This window comes from Diceros bicornis, chromosome 5, assembly GCF_020826845.1.
Source record: "Diceros bicornis minor isolate mBicDic1 chromosome 5, mDicBic1.mat.cur, whole genome shotgun sequence".
Classification (NCBI taxonomy): Eukaryota; Metazoa; Chordata; class Mammalia; order Perissodactyla; family Rhinocerotidae; genus Diceros; species Diceros bicornis.
In genome coordinates, this window is record NC_080744.1 from 98,520,505 (window position 1) to 98,538,645 (window position 18,141).

At 52.9% G+C, this 18,141-nt stretch overlaps 1 long non-coding RNA gene across 2 annotated transcripts in view; it reads left to right on the top strand.

Moving 5' to 3' along the window:
- The window catches only part of LOC131406532 (uncharacterized), a 36,271-nt gene extending 18,754 nt beyond the window's left edge, over positions 1-17,517 (top strand). Inside the window, exons 1-3 of one of the 2 annotated variants that reach the window (XR_009220171.1) lie at positions 13,290-13,413; positions 14,013-14,105; positions 15,990-17,517. This is a non-coding gene — a long non-coding RNA (uncharacterized LOC131406532). Of the gene's footprint in view, positions 1-13,289; positions 13,414-14,012; positions 14,106-15,989 lie in introns of those variants that run through there. The other variant, XR_009220172.1, reaches the window with a different exon arrangement.
- Positions 17,518-18,141: the final 624 nt, after the last annotated feature.

The following is an 18,141-nucleotide window of genomic DNA, read 5'->3' on the forward strand; positions in this document are numbered from 1 at the left end:
TCACCCAGACAGCTCCCCCAGTTTAGCCCTGGCATCGTCCAGTCTGTTGGCTCTATGTGCTAGTGAAAAGTGGGCCAGGAGCTCGTGCAGTGTCAGAATGTGCCTGGGAATCTGTGGCAGGGAGAGGCAGGGGGATAGGGACAGAGGCAAGGAGAGAGACAGTGATGAAGTAAGTCAGAGAGAAAACAGCAATGTAGAGAGGGAGAGAGAGTGACCAAGTGGACGGAGAATGGTTCTCTCAGCAACCAGCACTCCCATGAGCAGGGATGAGGACGGACACCCACAGCACTTCTGATCTCAGACTCTAATGTGGAGGATCTTCCAGGGTCTTGTTTGGGGCAAGAGCCCAGATCTTGATGCTCTAAGCCAGCAGGAGAAAGGGCCTGGAGGTGGGCTCAGTACCAGGAGCTCCCCCTCACCTTCCCACACTGCATGCTCTGTGGAGCTGGACAGCCCTGCGGTCCGCTGGGTCAAGGGCTGGCTCTAACCCCATTCTCCAGGCAGCCCAGAACTGGGGCCTGTTAGGGTCTGGGCTCTCCCGGCCATGGCTCCATGGTGCCCCCAGCTGTGGCTTGCTTCCAGCTGGGGCCCTCACTGCCATGGACCCCCAGAAGGCTCCCAAGGCATGTGCCCTCAAGGACAGGGCTAGGTGCCAGCTGGAACATGGAGTCAGTGAGGAAGATCTCCAGAACTCTCTCCTTGCAGTCAGTTTGGCCTCGTAGTGCTTCAGCAGCTTGTTAAAGTCACTGTTCTGCTTGCAGTGGGCCAAGATCTGCAGGCTGTACTGGTAGCTGGAGACCAACTCCTGATAGAAATTGACCATGGGCAGCAGGATGTCTAATGGGTCTACACGAGGAGTGGCTCCACAAGCCCTTGGTCACCCAGCCCCACCCACAGAGGTCAAGACCTAGTTCAGAGCTCCCACCCAGAGACACCCTTGCCTTTGAGGATGACTCTGGCACCACTGCCGTATCCAGGGCCAGATAGTTGGCCTCAGGCATCAGGACACCATCAGAGTCACAGATCTTTATAGACATGGGGCCCCATCTTGTCTGACACCTGTGTATTGGAAGGTCGGAGAGGGCTGTTGTGGGTGCTGTGGTGTGCCTCGCCACCTGAAGGGTCTGAAGGGCTACCCAGCTCCGGAGTTTTGGGGGTTCAGCTGAGGCCTCTGTAGTCACTGAATTGCAGCTCCACATCCCCCTCAGCCCTGGCTCCCCCAAGAGGCCTCCCTCCCAGAGTGCCCCACCAGTGACAGAAGTGACCCATCCGAGGTCATAAGGTGAGTCAGTAGCTGGCCTGGAACCAGGTCTCCTGAGTCCCCCATTCCAGGGCTTCCCTCCACAAGACATGCCCTCCCGAGTCACGTCCCTTCAGCTGTCTGTCCCTTTATCCATTTGTCCCTGTCCTTCCACACCTCCCCAGGCTCAGCAACTTGGGTCTGCTGCTGGCCTGCTCTGTCCCAACCTCTTGGAAACACAATACCCTGCCTTCCAGCTCCCAAAAGCCCAGCCAATCTCCCCAAACCTGCCCTTCAGTACTTGATTGGCGGGGATGGGTCCACTGAAACCTCTGCTTATAAACTCCATTAAAGAAAAACATGCCTCCTTTGCCATAAACTCTAAGTGGGAGCTTACACAGGACATTCCACTACCCATGGGACGGCACCATCACCCACGCAACTACAGGAAGTGCAGACCTCGTCTTTCTAGGGCCGCTTCCCATTGTGACCTTGGGGGAAAAGCGGGGCTCTCTGACTTAGGGAAGTGAACAAGAAAATGTCACACTCAGTGTGGGAGAGGCGCGATGCAGGTGGTCCTACTGTGCAGCCCTCGGGGCCGTCAGGGCGGTGCAGTCAGTTCAGAGAGCAGTGACGCAGGGTGGAAGGATTGGGAGCCTTGACCGTGCTTCTACCTTTTGTTTCAGTCATTCTACTTTTGGAAACCTGTCCCAAGGAGACATTCTCTCATATGAACATTTCAGTTGCAGAGATGAGTGTTTCTAGTAAGAAAAATTTGCAACAACTTTAAGAGCCAATGATGGGAGATGGCTGCATGGATGATGGCATGCTCACAGGTACTGGAGGATCATACAGCCATCAAAAAGCATACTTTCAGCATGAGAAAACACTTGTGCTATAATGTTAAGTAAAAAAACAAACACATCAAGATTCAAATTCAACATTCATATATGTGATATTATGTAAATAAAGCGGGGGGAACATCCCAAGGTCTGTGCATAGAAAAAAATTTGAAGAAAACACAACAAAGTGTTTACAATGGTTATCTTTGGGAAGGAGAACTATGGTTGATATAGCTTTGAACATTTTCTGATTCTCTAGATTGTCAAATTTTCTCAAATGGGTTCATATATATAATTTTTAAAAGGGAAAAGTAGATAAGGAACTAAAAATATATCACTTCCTCCTAGAAAAACAGCTTTTGCCAACTTGTCTTTCCTCTTCTGCTCCCTCTGAGGGATTCTGTGTGTTTTAAGGTGTGTTTTACACCCCGGGAGGATGGAAGTGCTGCCAGCCTGGAGGAGTGGGCCCTGGAGAGGGACTTCTCAGGTGGATTTTGGTGCAGGTGGGGCTGGGGACCTCTGCCAGGGCTGCCTGCTCACCCAGATCCCAGAGGGCCAGCTGGAGATGCAGGTCTTCAGGCCTTGGTCAAGATCTGGTGCAAACACACGATGGCCTCACTGACAGAGGAACCACAGGGTAAGCTCTGGCCACGGAGTTCCTGCCCCTCCAAGGCCTCGCCCACAAGTCCAGCAGAGCTGAGGGGACTAGGGAGAGGGCAGGGGCTGCCACCACCGGTGGGACTCGAGCAGCCTTTCTCAAGTGACACCTTATGTGAAAACCCCATCAGCAGGATGGACTATGTAACTTGTGGCCCAGTGCAGAGAAAATATGCAGGACCCCTTCTTAAAAAATGACAAAATTCCAAGATGGTGACAGCAGAGCACTAAACCAAACATAGACTTTTCTAAGCATGGATCACACGCCCCAGAAGCTGGCAGAGGACGGGAGCTTCTCTCGCTGCCAGCCTTCCTGGCACCGTCAGTGTCCACCTGCTGCGGTGACCACAAGGGATCTTAGAGGAACTCAGGGCTCTGGAGAATTCAGAGGAAATGCCACTGATGATGTGAAAAGAGCTAGGGGTTGAGACCCACACAGATCAGGCTCAAATCCACCTTATCCTGCTTCTCAGCTGTGTGACCTCCAGCAAGATGCCTAATATCTCTGAACCTCAGGTCTTTCCTGTAAAATATGAAGGTGAAATGACGTCACTCCTGTAAGTAATGGGACAATTTGAGGGCCTGGTACAGAGAAGTTGCTCAGTAAAGACTACCTCTCGACCACCCCCTTTTGGGGGGACAACTTAGAAAAGCAAAAACACCCAGATTCTCCCAAGCACGTGCCCTGTCACCACCTAAAGAGCCCTGGGTATCATGCCTTCTCACTGGCAGCTTAGCACCAGGTTGGGTAATGGGCCTCTGAGCACCCCTGGCAGCCACATTTGCCGTGGCTCCCCTCCCAGCACCCTCTTCCCCGCCCATGCTCCCCAGCCAGCCAGCTCCAGAACACAGCCCGAGTCTCCTCTCCCAGGATGAGCTGTGAGGATACCAGAGAGACTTCCTGCAGCCCCCTCCCCTCCCAACTGTTCCTCCTCTGTTCTTGTTCATCACCCTCAGCTCCTACCACCCTGGAGACCTGGGAACCACCCCAATGTGTCTGGTGTTTGAGCTGAACGACAGAGGGGAAGCCAAAGGGACTCTGTCGTGCACCCCATTTGTAGACAGGAAAACAGACCCAGAGAGAAAGAGTGAAGCCCCCGGGAGTCAGGGCAGTCCCAGCGTAGGAGCCTATCCTCATATCCCTGCAGTGGTCTCTGTCTTTCTCTGCCACATCAGATGCCCCTCCCTAGTCCCATTCTCCACGTGTGCTCTCTGCTCCCTCCCTCTATGATGACCCAGCACTTTGGCTGTTGGAGTCCCCTGGTGCTTTCCTCTTCTGTGAGCTGCCACGGGGCTGTCTCCTCTCCCAGCAGTTTGTGCCCTGAGGGCAAACCCCCACCCTGGGGTCTCACTTTCTCAGTACAACAAGAGCAGGGGTGGAACGTGCTTAGTGGGCACAGAGACACCCTTGAGCTGTGTGGCACACGTCCAAAGATAGTAGCTCAGGAAATCACAAACATGCCACAGAGCCAGCTCCCCTCCCTTTCCAGGGCATGTGGCTTTGTCCCCTCAAGGCCACTTGCTGAAGCACAGGATGAATGGGCTCTGACAATTGACCGAATGGAGCACTTTGAAAGCAAAATGGGACAGTTAGCCACTCTCCACTTCCGGGTTGCTAAAACTACACCAGCCTGTGCTTGAAGAGCTGCTGAAAATATCTAATGGAGAAATATTCAGTGTCAATGCAGGCTTTTCTATTTTTCCATTCTCTGAGAACCTAGGCACATGAAATAATGGCTGTTCTTGGATCTGAACTCTAAAGAGCTAAGGGACTCACACACAGGCTCATGGAGAGCTCAGAGACACGTGGATGCCCAGTCAGCACCCTCACTGCCCTGATGTCATCACCCCCATGCCAGTCTGCTCTCTTTGCCAGTTCTGGGATTTGCACGTGGTAGCCTTTTCTCTTTAGGATTGTGGGGTATGCGTGTGGGTGTGGGTGTGTGGGTAAATGTAGTCTGTATGTAAAACTGATGGCGCTCTTCTCAGAGGCATCTACAGGACATCTACTCCCCAGGGACCAGAGCAAAAACCAGATGTAGTCAGGTCAGATGCTCTGCTCCCTGCACAGGCAACACTGGCAGTCTGGGAATCTGATTTAAGGATTGTGCTGGGTGGGCAATGCTCTGGAGAGCTGTGAGCTTGGAGACCTTGCAGAAGCCTTGGGCCATGGCCCACCCCTGCTAGAAGCCAATGTCAGGATGGCCGCAGGAACCCCAGCCCCTCTGAGATCACAGAGACAGCCTTTCCCTTATCCTGAATGTTCCTTCTGAGGATGCATTTGCTTTGGATCCAGGTTGGCTTGGCTGAGGTCCAAGGCCTGCTCAGTTGACCCTTGTCAACGATGACCACGGAGAGTTGGGACTTCGGCTTATTATCCCAACTCGCCGGCTAGAGTCCAGCTCTGGCTACCCAACCTGGCTCAATGTCTGGCGTCTCAGCTGAGCCCTGCCCACTTGCCATCCCACAGTCTGGCCTTCTTGGCCCATCAGAGGCAAACCCTCATTTGCCGCATCCCTCGGCGGCACTGCTCGTTCGCTCCTGCCCCACCACAGTCCCCTCTCTGGAGACAGTGTCTTTAATCCAGAATGCATTTAGTCGGTGCAGTCATTGATGGAGAAATTAGTCCATGGTTTTCTCTCTTTTGTTAGCAGTCAAGGTTTTGCTAAAGATCTCTGTACTTCCTGTTTTTCAAACAGCTGCCACACAACTCAGTTCTCTCTCCTTCCTTCTCCATTCCCTCTGGCCTCTTCCAAGCCTAAGAGATGCCCATCTCTGTCTCCCTTTGATGCCCGTGACAAAGACAGAGGGTCATAGAATGTCAGAGCTGGGAGGGATCTGAGAACTGAGAGGTCCACAGAAGAGGAAAGGACTTATCCAAGGTCACTCCAAGGTCACTTCCAGCGCTGGAATCCAGGCTTAACTTTGGGTCTCCTGGCTGTAGATCCGTGGCCTGTGCCTGCCACACACGTTATTCCTTCCTTGCTGGGGAGACGGGCCATATAAAATGTCCTGATGGATTTCGTGTGGTGGCACCATGCTGGGCATGGGTGAGACAGCCAGAGGGGGATAAGTCAGATCCCTTCACTGGAGGAGCTTCCAGCCTAAGAAAAGGGTCAGAAACCCACAGAGGTAACTTATACTCCAACAAGGTGAGGCCAGAACAGAGGTGGGCCCCTAATGCAGTGGGAGGGTCTCACCATGGAATCCACAAGCGCTACCCAGAGGTTTTGAAGGACAAAACAGGAGCCCAATTGGGCTGGCCCCGTGCTGTGGCAGTTAAGTGCATGAGCTCCGCTGCTGGCGGCCCGGGATCCAAACTGATGCACCGCTTGTCAGGCCATGCTGTGGTTGTGTCCCATATAAAAGTGGAGGAAAATGGGCACAGATATTATCCCATGGCCAGTCTTCCTCAGCAAAAAGTGGAAGATTGGCATGGATGTTAGCTCAGGGCTGATCTTCCTCACACACACACAAAAAAAAGAAACTCAACATGTGTGCTAGAGTATAGAAGGAATTGGAGCAGAAGGGATGATGTGAACAAAGATGCAGAGTACAACAGGGTGTTGAGTTCAGGGCAGCAGGGGTGGGGATGGCAGGAGGAACATGGGAAACAGGACTCAAGGCATGGAGTGAGCCCTGCAGAGGGGCTGCCTGGGGAGGGGTCAAGGTGGCCCTCTCCATGTCAAAGTTGGTTTGTAAACATGATCCCAAGGCTACAGTTTTACCACAAACCCTGAACTAAAGATCTGTGCAGTTTCTTGCAGAGTCAGCCTTCCAGGATTCTGAGTGCTCCCAAGCCAGGAAAATACCATGACCACCTCTAAATTCCTACCCTTCCCTTTGGGCTGCCTGAGCCGTCCCAACTTACTTCCAATCATAAATGGGAGAAAAATAACTATTAAAACAATGAAATGGTGCCAAACTGAGGATTCTAGAGGAGGTTAGGATTCTTCTCAGAAGAGGATGTTCCCTTTGTTTTAGATGGTCCTTGTAGCTTTTTGGTTACAAAAGATGAAGCCCAAGAGGACTCTTTAGATGGGAGAGAAGAGACTGAGCAGAGCTGGACAGTTTTGCTTAATAACTTTGCTTTTGTTTGGGTGTGATCTCCCGTTACCTCTAGGGAGAGTTGGCTGCTGGTGGGGGCTCTGAGTGTAGAGGGTATAGAGGGAGTAGAGACAGGGCCAGTGTCCTCGATGTCTGACCTGTGCACAGCCTGCTAAGAAGGGCCTAATGCCTGGTTTAAGGCTCTGCTGTTGTTGCCTTGAAATTCTTAAGAGCCCTGCATTTTCAATTTGCAATGGGCCCAGCAAAGTATTTAGCTGATCCTGAAAAAATGTGTAGACAAGGGTATATTGGTAAAGGATTAATGACCAGCTCTCTGAAAGAAAAACTCTGACTGGTAGCACTGGCCAATTTCCATGCTGTAAACATTCCTACCTTGGCCCATTTTAAGCTACCAAAGAGTGAATAACAAGCTTGCAAGATTCTTGAAAATTTCACAACCGACTTGCAAGTTGGTGTGAGCCAGCTCCAGCACATCACTGGATGTAAGGCGAGGGTCTTGGCAGATAAAGGGATTATGAACACCCCCCCACCACCAACAAAATGACAATTGGGAGAGTGTGGAGAGAGGCCAGCGTGAGGAGAGGAGGTCAGCAAGAAATCCCTGTAGCAGGAAAGGCTGAGTGACAGGAGGGCAAGGATGTCTTCTATTCAGCTTTCAGCTGTTTTCTGTTTCAGTACTGGAAACCCCCTCGAGTGCATCTAAGCCTTTCAGAAAGTCTGGTCCATACTTGGCCCATGTTGGGGGCTTGGGGAGTGAAGGAAGAGCCAGCTGGGCGTCATTAGGGCTTTCCTGGATACTCTGGTTCTCCTCCTGGGTCAGGGCAGGACTGTACTGCCCAGGGCCCTGAAGTCGGGTGCGGTCATGTGACTCGTTGTGTCCAATAAAACTTGAGCAGAGTTGTCAGGCATCATTTGCCACATTCCTTCCCCTGCCCTGGGACTGGTGAATTTCCTGATGGTGGGAGCCCCGTCAGCCTGTGTCCCTGACTCTGAGTGAGAATTTTGTGGAGCAGAACACACAATGGATACACAGTGTGAGAGAGAAAGCATTCTTTGTTGTTTTAAGCCTCTGAGACTTGGGGGCTGCTTGTAATTGCAGCAGAATCTAGTTCCACCTGACGGACACATGGAGCGACCACAAGGGGGCAAGGAGCAGTCAAGACTGAGTGGAGACTGGCACTGTGAGAAGTGATACAAGAAGCCAGGAGAGCAGAATTGGAAGCCAGATGTGGCCAGGAAAATGGAAGACCCTGAAAATCCTCAGGAATACGTGGGATGGGGCTTGAGGAAGTTTTCTGGCTATCAGGTGACACAGTGTTTCCTGAATATGCACATTTTATATGGCCCGTCTCCCCAGCAAGGAAGGAATAACGTGTGTGGCAGGCACAGGCCACGGATCTACAGCCAGGAGACCCAAAGTTAAGCCTGGATTCCAGCGCTGGAAGTGACCTTGGAGTGACCTTGGATAAGTCCTTTCCTCTTCTGTGGACCTCCCAGTTCTCAGATCCCTCCCAGCTCTGATGTTCTATGACCCTCTGTCTTTGTCACGGGCATCATTCATCACTTACTTGGCTCCTCAGCACCTCCTGCCTACCTGATGGCCTACTTCTTGGGAAATGGGCTCTGTTTCAACTTCCTGGAGCCCCTCCAGAACACACAAGTGCCCTCTGCTCTGCAGGGTGTGTGTGTGTGTGTGTGTGTGAGAGAGAGAGAGAGAGAGAGAGATAGAGTGAGAGTGAGAGAGTGAGGGAGTGAGAGAGAGAGAGAGAGAGAAAGACTACAGCCAGAAAGGTTTACCAAGCTGATCTTGCAAAGTCTTACTTAGGGGCCGGCTACATGGCTTAGTGGTTAAGTGCACCCGCTGCGCTACTGGTGGCCCGGGTTCGGATCCCTGGCGCGCACTGACGCACCGTTCGTCCAGCCATGATGAGGCGGCGTCCCACATACGACAACTAGATGGATGTGCAACTGTGATATACACTTATGTACTGGGGCTTTAGGGAGTAAAAGGAGAACTGGCAATATATGTTAGCTCACGGCCGGTCTTCCTCAGCAAAAAGAGGAAGATTGGCATGAATGTTAGCTCAGGGCTTATCTTCCTCACACACACACACAAAAAAGCCTTACTTAAAAATATCGTTTTCCCTGGAGAGTAATATACTCAGTTGGAAACGTTGCTCCTAATTCCCACCACAAAGGCCTCTGCTGCCACGCTGACACAAACACACACACACATACTTTCACCAAAACTGACCAGTTTTGTGCTCTCCAGCACCAGAGAGGGCCCTGCCCTTTGCACCCACCCCTTCTCTGGCCTCCCAACCCCCGAAACCTTTCAAGGCCATATGCGACATGAACCCACACCTTCTTTGGCCATAAAATGACTCGTTTTCTACCTGGGTTCACACTGCAAGCTCTATTATGGTGCCAATCACACTCTATCACAATCAGACTTCAAGGCTAGAAGCTTCCATCTCTTTACTGCCTCCCACAGAACCTGATGTCCATTCATTCATCAAGTCCTTACAGAGTACCTACTATGTGCGAGGCAGAAAGGACAGAGTGATAAAGGACACCCCTGCCTTCAAGGAAGTCCCACCAGACCAGGTGAGGGACAGACACCTGAGGAGCCGGCTCTGCCATGGCATGCTGAGGGTGGGAAAGCTGTGGCAGCAGGGGTCATGGAGCACATTCTGGGATGAGAGTCCCCAGGAGGAGGCATTTGAGCTTGGTAGGATTCCACCAGGCAGGGAAGCGTGGAGGTGGAAGGGGCACTCCATACAGAAGCCCCAGCATATGCAAAGGCCAAGGTGTGCACAGCTCATGACCGGGGACACTGGCTGGAGCCCCGAGTGATGGGGGAAGAGGAGCCTGGGGAAGAGGATGAGGCAGTGGTCAGCAGATTTTAGGCAGTTAGTGAATGAGTGAGTGAGTGAATGACACCCTTGATCATGAAGCCACTAACCTGGTACTGGTCCTTAGACCTATTCCTTCGTCCTTAGTAAGGACTCAGCTTGGTTTCAGGGATATGTGTAGGGCTAGGATAGATCTCAGAATGAACTAGATGGTTTAGACACGGGACAAGACCCGATCCCAGGACCCACAAGTAGAGTGGCAAGACTGGCAAGTAGAGACACAGACCTGGGTTCTAGTCCTGGCTCTGCCACCTCCCAGCTGTGTGAGCTTGGTCAGGTGCCTTGAGTTCTCTGAGCCTGCTTCCTCATTCCAACCTATGAGGATGGTTATGGGGACTGACTAAGAAAGCATCTCTGACAGTGCCTGCTGCAGTGTAGAGGAGGTGTGTGGAATCTGAAACTTTTGTTCAAGCTCAAGTTTCAAGCTGATGTGATCATTAGTTCAGAGCTTGGCAGCGGCACCGTAAGGTGGAATTAGCAACTTCAGAGCGTTGAACATTCCAGGCAGAGCTGGCTTCAAAGTCATGTGATGGGGTCCTGTGCTCAGAAGGCCCCATGCTTGGGGCTTCAAGTTCTGCAGTTGCAACCTTGAAGTTATTATTTCTCTTTGAATTTGTTTTCATGAGAAACATCTGATGGAACAATGGAGCGCACCCCAGGGGCGTGGAGCCTCAGCCCTCATGTGTTCCTGCCTACTGTTTCCTCCCTGGGATGGTGTCTCAGCTGCTTGCTCCACACATGCCGGCACCCCCAGAACCCATGACCTCCTCTATCTTCTGTCTGGGAGCAAATGGGTGGAGTCAGCCAGGAAGACTCACATTCCACAGTGAGTCACCCTCCACCCTCTGAAGGGGCCTTGGGGTAGGTGCAGAAATGGCGGGTGCAGTGAACACCCGATCCTGTCTCAGGGCAAGGCAAGGAGACAATGCCTGGGCACTAGGTGGGTGACTCAGCATGAGCATCTTGCCCACCCCTCATCTAGGTACCAAGTGTATCATGGCACAGAGTTTAGCGGAAGTTGAAGGTTGATATTGGGGGGTCGCCTGTCTGCCATGGGTGGGTGGGTGGGCTGTGAGAAGGGGAGGTCGACTTCCCCGATTCCACCCAGGGCCTTGCATTTTTCCCTTGCATCAGGCCCTACAAATCATGCAGCCAACCCTGGTTAGAATCTGTTTCCATTTTCCCATCCTCAGCTCAGAGTCCTCGGTCCTTATGTGATGTGGCCAAATTGCTCTGAGCATCTGATGCGCACTGGTGAGATGAGGGGGGAGAGGCAATCACATCATTTGGCGCTGGGGTAGACAGCTGGTGAGGGGCGTCTAAGGGACAGAGAGCCAGCGCCTCCCAAGCTTTAATGTAAATGGCAATCAACTGGGATGTTGTGAAAGTGCAGATTCTGATTCTGGAGGTCTGGGCAGGGCCTGAGATTCTGCATTTCTAACATGCTCTTGCTTCATGGACCACATTTTGAGTAGTGAAGTTCTAGAAGCCTTAACCTAGGAACAGCGTGGCCTCCAGACCGATGCCCGGCAAGCCGCTGTAGGAGCTCTTATGACAGGCAGAGGGAACGACTGCTTAGAACTTAGCCAGCAGCCCACACTATGATGACTCACCAGTAACTCTGTGTCCCCGGACACTTCAGCTGATAATGTGGGAATGCTTAGTCAATGTGGTCATCAGCAGAGTAATTAAAAACTCGCCCATAAATAACCTCACTCAATCCTCACAACTTTGTCAGGCAAGTATAAAAAGGCTGTTTTATAGATGAAGGAATTGAGGCACAGAGGATGGGGGGATGTACTCCAGGTTGCAACCGTCAAGTGGCAGAGGTAGGATCTGAACTCAGATCTGACTAAGGCCCTTCCCACTCTGCCAGCATCACTAAATTTAAGTTTCTAGGCTGGCATAGCTGTGGCTGGAAGCTGGTCCCCCTGTCGGTCATGTGCCCCCCCGATCCTGCAGGAGCCCAGAGTGTGAGGTGTTTGGCCTGTGCCCTGGGCCCCCTGGCCAGCCTCCTCTGCACCCCTAGCCAGCAGTCACCTCTGCCTTCAGCCACTCGATATTGATCTCCCCATCCTCGATCTGCTGCCGTAGCTGCTTGGCCACTGTCTTCTCGCCTCCACGATCTGCAGCAGGTGCAGGTACTTCTGCATCAGCACTTCACACTCCCTGGCCAGGGTCTGGTAGATGTGGACAGACAGATGTGGTAAGACACTGCCTTCTTGTCCCCAAGAGATCCAACCAGAAATGAGGGTCCCCCACTGACTGCGATTAGGAGATGGTCCTGACTCCCAGATATGGTGTGCGGGACATTGACCTGGCTGCTGTGCTGTTACTGACTGCTCTGGCTCCTTCTCCAAATCCTGTCACACATTCTGACCTCTGGTCCTCTAACTGATCCTGTTCTCTCCCCTCTCCCTCCGATCCACACCCTAGGGCCTTTGTACAGGCTCACTCTCTTGTTAGACATAATGCATCTGCTGACTTTAAGTTAAAGTCACTGCTCAAATTGAACAACACAGCCTAGATGACAGCACATCTGTTTACAACATGGTTCACTGAATATTTTGAGTCCGCTGTTGAGACCTACCACTCAGAGAAAGAGATTCCTTTCAAAATATGACTGCTCACTGGCAAGTGCTGTGGTTCCCATGGAGAGACTGATGCTGGTGTGTGCCCCCCTCCACACACGCACCAAAGTTAGGAAAAGTCTTATGACTCGCATAATAGAGGTCTCTGAGGAAAGCAGGGCCAGAATCTGAAGTAGCTCTGAAATGGCTTGAGGGAGCAAGGAAAGGAGCCTGGTCTGGGTTTTTGTTGTGGTTGGAGGTTTTAAAGAAAAATTATTTAATGACACCTGTCAAAGATGGTAAGGCATATTTTATTCAGAACCACTGTGATACGTAGGGACCACCGTGATGGGATTCACAGCGGGGGAGAAATGAGATTGGACTCTACTCTGAATGCAGCATGGGCAAGTGGGAATTCATGGCCAGGCAGCATGGTGGGGGTCAGGGGATGGAAAATTACTAAGAGAAAAAACAAGTGTTGGGGTTTCTGGCTAACCTGACCTAACAGGATTCTTACCAAAGAGAGGCCAGAGTGATCAGACACCACCTGAGGGATGGTGGAGGAGGAGGAGGAGCCTGAGCACATCTCGATGGTGATCAGACATACGGGTGGGTGTTCTGGTTAAACTGACTTAGCAAGGTTCTTGCTAAAACTGGATTTTACAAGGAAGTGCACAGATAGGCCTACAAGAAGGTTCAGGAGCCTGACTAAAGTTTGGTCAAAGCAAGAAATCTTTGCCAGGGGTGAGACCAGGGCAAGAGTTCTGCACACAGACAGGGATTGTGTGGTTGGATCCAAAGCCACTTCCAGAGAAGGGACTTCTTAATCCTGGCGGGGAAGGAAAAAGCCTCCCAAGAACCATTGCCCCAGCCCCGCCCAGCACCCCCCTCCCCTCCCTGACTCCCTGCTGCCCCTCCTGCCCCAGCAGCCATGGGCTTGTCAGGCCAGTGGCAGAGCACCGAGGGTGGATGGAAAGAGCGTCCAGACCCGCAGGGACCTGGTTGTCAGACACACCGGTCTCACTATGGGAGCTGCCCCCACCCACTCCACCTGAGGAGCTGCTGCCCCCAACGGCCCCGCCCCAAACCATGCCAGCCAGTCCCAGCGGCTAAGAGTCCAGGTGAGCACAGTCTTCCATGCCGACCGGTGCAGGTGTCCCTACCCGCGTCCCTCTCCCCGCTGCCCAGGAGAATGAGCAGAATGTGATGCTCAACCACTGGGGCCAATCCAGGTGAGCAACGTGGGCAGGGCCAGAAGTGTGGACGGAAGTGCATCGGTCACCATCTTGGCGTCCGGCGGGGCCCCTCTCGGAGGGCCGGCCACATTGTCCCTCCCCCCTCGGTCTGGGTCATTTGCTATGAACACTGCAGCAGTGACCCATCAGGGCAGCGGAACAGACGCGTTTTGGCAGCGCTCCCCCAGGGTGGGTGCATCAGGCGTCAGTTTGCCTAGGCCCACAGATGTGGCCATCTTGCTTTACGGAGGACAGATGGGCACGCGCCGCCATCTTGCCATCCTGCGGGGCGTGGGGACCAGCTCCCACTTGCTGCACAGTGTCACTTCGAGCCCTACTCTTGTGGCAGTCCCACTGTGGGGTGGAGAGGAGGGGGCCGGAGCCTGGCAGCATGACAGCCTGAGGCCCGGGATGGTGATCACTGCACTGCCGCAAACTGCTCCCACCACTGGGCAACGAGGAGAAACAGTCATCTCCTTCCACAGGTAACCAGCTGCTGCCGCCCAGTCAGCCCCCCTGGTGTTCCAGCCCAAGGCAGGCAGCACTCTGTGCTTGGGGCCTCGGGGCCGGTCCAGAAGGTGAGTGAGCGCCAGGCGCTATGTGGCCTTGGTCTGTGCCACTGTCTCTGCTCTGGGCACCTCGGGCCACTGCGGCCATCCCATGGCCACTGGCACCCACCTTATGGCCTCCACCACACTGTCACCCCCACCCCCTGGCCACTCTGCTCTCCACTGATTCAGGCTGGGGCCAACAATGTCAAGAAACAGGGTATTCTGGAAACACTCTTTCTTAGGTCACTATCTTCTTGCATTTGCCGTGACTTTTCTGCTCTTTTGATGGCAGGGAGCCTGCCTTGATCTCTGAGATCAGGAATGTGGCTGAGCAAATGCAGCTTCTACCTCCAAATTGACACGCCTCTCAGATGCTCTGTTGCTAGAAGGGTCCTGGCAGTGCAGGGAAAGGTGGCTCTGCACTGGAGGTGAGTCCTGGAGAGGCGTCTGACTCTGCAGATTCTGCATGTGACAGCATCCTGGGTGGAGGAGGTTGCAACCCACTCCTCACTGGGAGGCTTACCCTGGGGACTCAGGGAAGGGGCTCCTCTCTTCACTTCTTCCTTGGGATCCCACAGCAGGATGAGGGGTTTGCCTTCCCCTTGGCCTGGCTCCCTTCATGAGGGCTTCTGGAATTCAGCCAGTTGAGTGAGTCCTTTCCTGCAGACTCTGCAATGGAGGTCCCAGAACAGTGCACCGAAGACATTCTACTTTGAAAACCTCTTGGCAGATCCTTTTGTTTCATGTTGCAGGTTGTTATTGAATTTTTCAAGACCTGAATGCCACTTGTTGTCTTTAGTCTTATTCAAAGTTAACAGTGGTTTGTTTTAAGTCTGAAGTTGTTACAATCTATCCAAAGAACTAGTAATGTGAGCTTGTTTCAGAGGTCAGACAACATGCTTTCTTGACAGTTTCCTTCAGAGCCTGTGTCCCAAAAGTTTTGTTACTGTTTTTGAGAATGATGCAAAACACTACAGAGAAGGTTGCTCTTGGCATGTGTCATTGTTTAACGTGGTATGGGGGCAAAGGAAGTGGGAGTCCTTTCGTAACTGTCACAAAGCATTGAGAAATGTTAGAAGGTCAGGTTGCATGGAACTCCCTGAGGACCTAGTATCCACCCGGCCTCATGGGGGTTAGATGAACTCAGGAGGAGAAGAAAGCCTCGAGAGAGACCCCCTTCCTCCCCATGTGCATAGTTTTCTCTAAATAGAGATTTTACCTTAATGAGGAGAAAAGATTATGAAGTGTCTTGGTCAGTACATTTCAGGGGCTGGTTGCTTGGTACAGGAAGCAGTTTTCCTCCTGGTAGTGGAAGGACAGGAGGAACACAGAACCACAGCTCTTGGGGCTGACCTCCTCTTGGCGGCAGTCCTGCATCCTCAGCTGCTTGAGTAGAGCTGGGGCCAGGCGCCCTGCTGAGTGCCTGGGAGGCTCTGCTGGCCAACACCTGGCCTGGCTTTGAAATAGGGGGACCAATCCTCCCCGTTTTAGCACCCAAAGTCCTGCATCCCAGGGACAGCAGGAGGGTTGGACAGCCATGAGCTTCTAGGAACTGTTTCTGAGGCTTCCTGAAGCCTTTCCTGTTGTCTTGGTGCCATCCTGTGCTCTCTGCCCGAGCATCTGTGGCCCTACAGGGCACTTACCACAACCTGGGAGGAGGTCTTCACCTTCCTTCCTTCTCTGCCCTACAGATGGTCAGCTCCTTAAGGTAGACAGTGGGTCTTTCATCTTTCTATTACAGTAATAACTTGCAAGCAGAGGTGTTCCTTAAATCTTTACTAAAGTTTTAAATGGGCAAAATTCCTAAGTGTGGGTGTTCCCAAAAACACTTGTTTTGCTTTTATAATTGATTATTTTAGGGGGAGACATTTAATTCTTTCTTTTTAACTACTTTTTCATGTATCCTTGCAGGCTCCACATAAAGGACTCAAAACGTCTTGTCCAGTTGCTAAAAGCTGTTCACAGGGATGACTGGACCCTACTAAGTATTCTTTCATCTGTAGTGAACATTTCACCAAAAAAAACTCTTGAACAGGCTGGAGGGTCAGTACTACATGTTCAAGCCCACGGCCTTGCCCTCCATCTTCCACCTGACTGAGAAGGAGGAGCTGAAGGCCACGGCCGCCCCAGAAGAAATGACACCAAGATAGCCGCCAGGGACAAGAGGAACATGCCAGTGAAGCAGACGGGAAAGGAGCTTCAGGTTCATCCTTATCCTCGAGGGAAAACCTGAGGGCCCAGCCAGGGTCCCGCAAATTGAAGCGAGCCCTTCTGCAGGGCAAACCCGAACCCAGTGCCACCCAGGAAGCCACCAGTCAGGAGCGGGCACAGAATCTCTGGAAGGAACTCCAGGAGACAGTGTGGTCTCCACAGCGTGAGGCAGCCAGGGAGATGCAAACAGGTCTGCTGTAGATGCTGGCGATGAGACCCCCTCTTCCCAGCCAGGGCCTGCTGGATAAGAGTGGCATTTCCGTGAGTGACTTTATCCCTCAGGATCTGAGGCATGCAGATTTATTGGCTGGCATCCTTCTTACAGTTTCTCCTCAGCACACACTCAAGAGAGGCCATCTGTCCCTCGAGAGGCTGTTGACCGAAAGAGGCTGAAGAGAGATGTGGAGCCCACCTACAGTGGGACCAGCCTTTGGCCTGATGAGAGCTTGGCCCAGAGCCCCCACATTCATCATTCACAATGATACCATAGAAACCCTCCCAGAGCCCCTTCACCCTCCAACTGATGTCACCCCGGAGCCAGCTGCAGAAGATGTGCAGGGTGAACACAGCAACACCGACCCCAGGTCCCTCAGCGGGGTCATCCTGTCAGCGCTGGGGCCTAAGAACTCCTCGACTCGCTGCACTCCTACTGCTTCTGCTCCCGGGGGAACAGGAGCACGTGTGCCACCTGCAGGAGCAGGTGGAGAAGGACAGCGAGCTGAAGAGGGGCAGCTGCCGACAGCCAGGTGCACACGCTGAAGGAGGAGCTGGACGAGCTGAAGGGAGGGGCTCCCTAACTGAGCAGCCTGCTGCCCCCAGCCGAGGTCAGTCCTGGGGCTCAGGGCTCCCCCACTGCCTGCTCTTCATGAGGAGTTTCCTGCTTCACAGCAGACGGCCCCTGAGCACTTCTGTGTGCAGCATGCCTGCTGCTGTCTTGGGAGAAGGCTCTGCTGGTAGCCGCCCCTCGCACACAGGGAGCCAAGGCTGCAGAGCTCACCCCGCTCGCTCTAGGGTGCTCAAGAGGCAGCGGTAGTTGTCAGGGTTTAGCAGGTGGGGAAGGAGGCATTGCAGGTCAACTGGGAAAGCCAGACCTACGCAATGAATGGTGCCTGGATAGTTGGTTTTCCACTTGAACAGGAGAAAATCAGCTTCTGTTGCATCCCTCACACAAATGTAAATTCCAATGAGTTAGGATCTAAATGTGAAATAAAATCTACATAGTAAACTATTGGAAACAGGCTCAGGGAGTCCAGGACGCAAGCCCAAGCTTACACTCAGAGAGTTGAAACTGGGCTTGTTCTGGAATCACAAGACCTTGGAGGGTGGAGTGGCATTGGTACCAGTTGACTCGAGTCAGATGTCCAGTGTCGGAGGCGAGTGGTGCTGGAGAGAAATGCGGTGAGGGGACTATGGCCTCACTGACACTGTCCTCGACCCTGACAGGAGGGGCCTTCCACGTTTGCCCCTCGGAAATCAGCCCCCATAGAGTGCAGGAGAAGGAGCAGCAGCAGCAGCAGGTGAGTGTGCCTGTGGGGGAGGGGCTCTGCGCTCCCAGCTGGAGGCCTCAAATCAAGAGAGGAGGGCCCTTTCTCTTGGTGCCACAGTGTCCGAATCCCCCAGTAGAAGTGACCGGGATGGCCTGGAAGAGCTGGTGCAGGATGGGTTTGTTGTGGGGAGGGACAGGGACCGCATACCCTGTGATTTGCTAGAAGCCTGCCCTGGGAGGTGAGGAGGAGGAGTGTGGTGTTCTTGGGGTGTGAAGCAAGGAGGAATTGAGGGGAGGCTGCTAAGGGTCCTAGGCTGTTCCCCGTGGGAACCCTGGGGTGGGCCAGGAGGCTGTGGCTGTGGACTT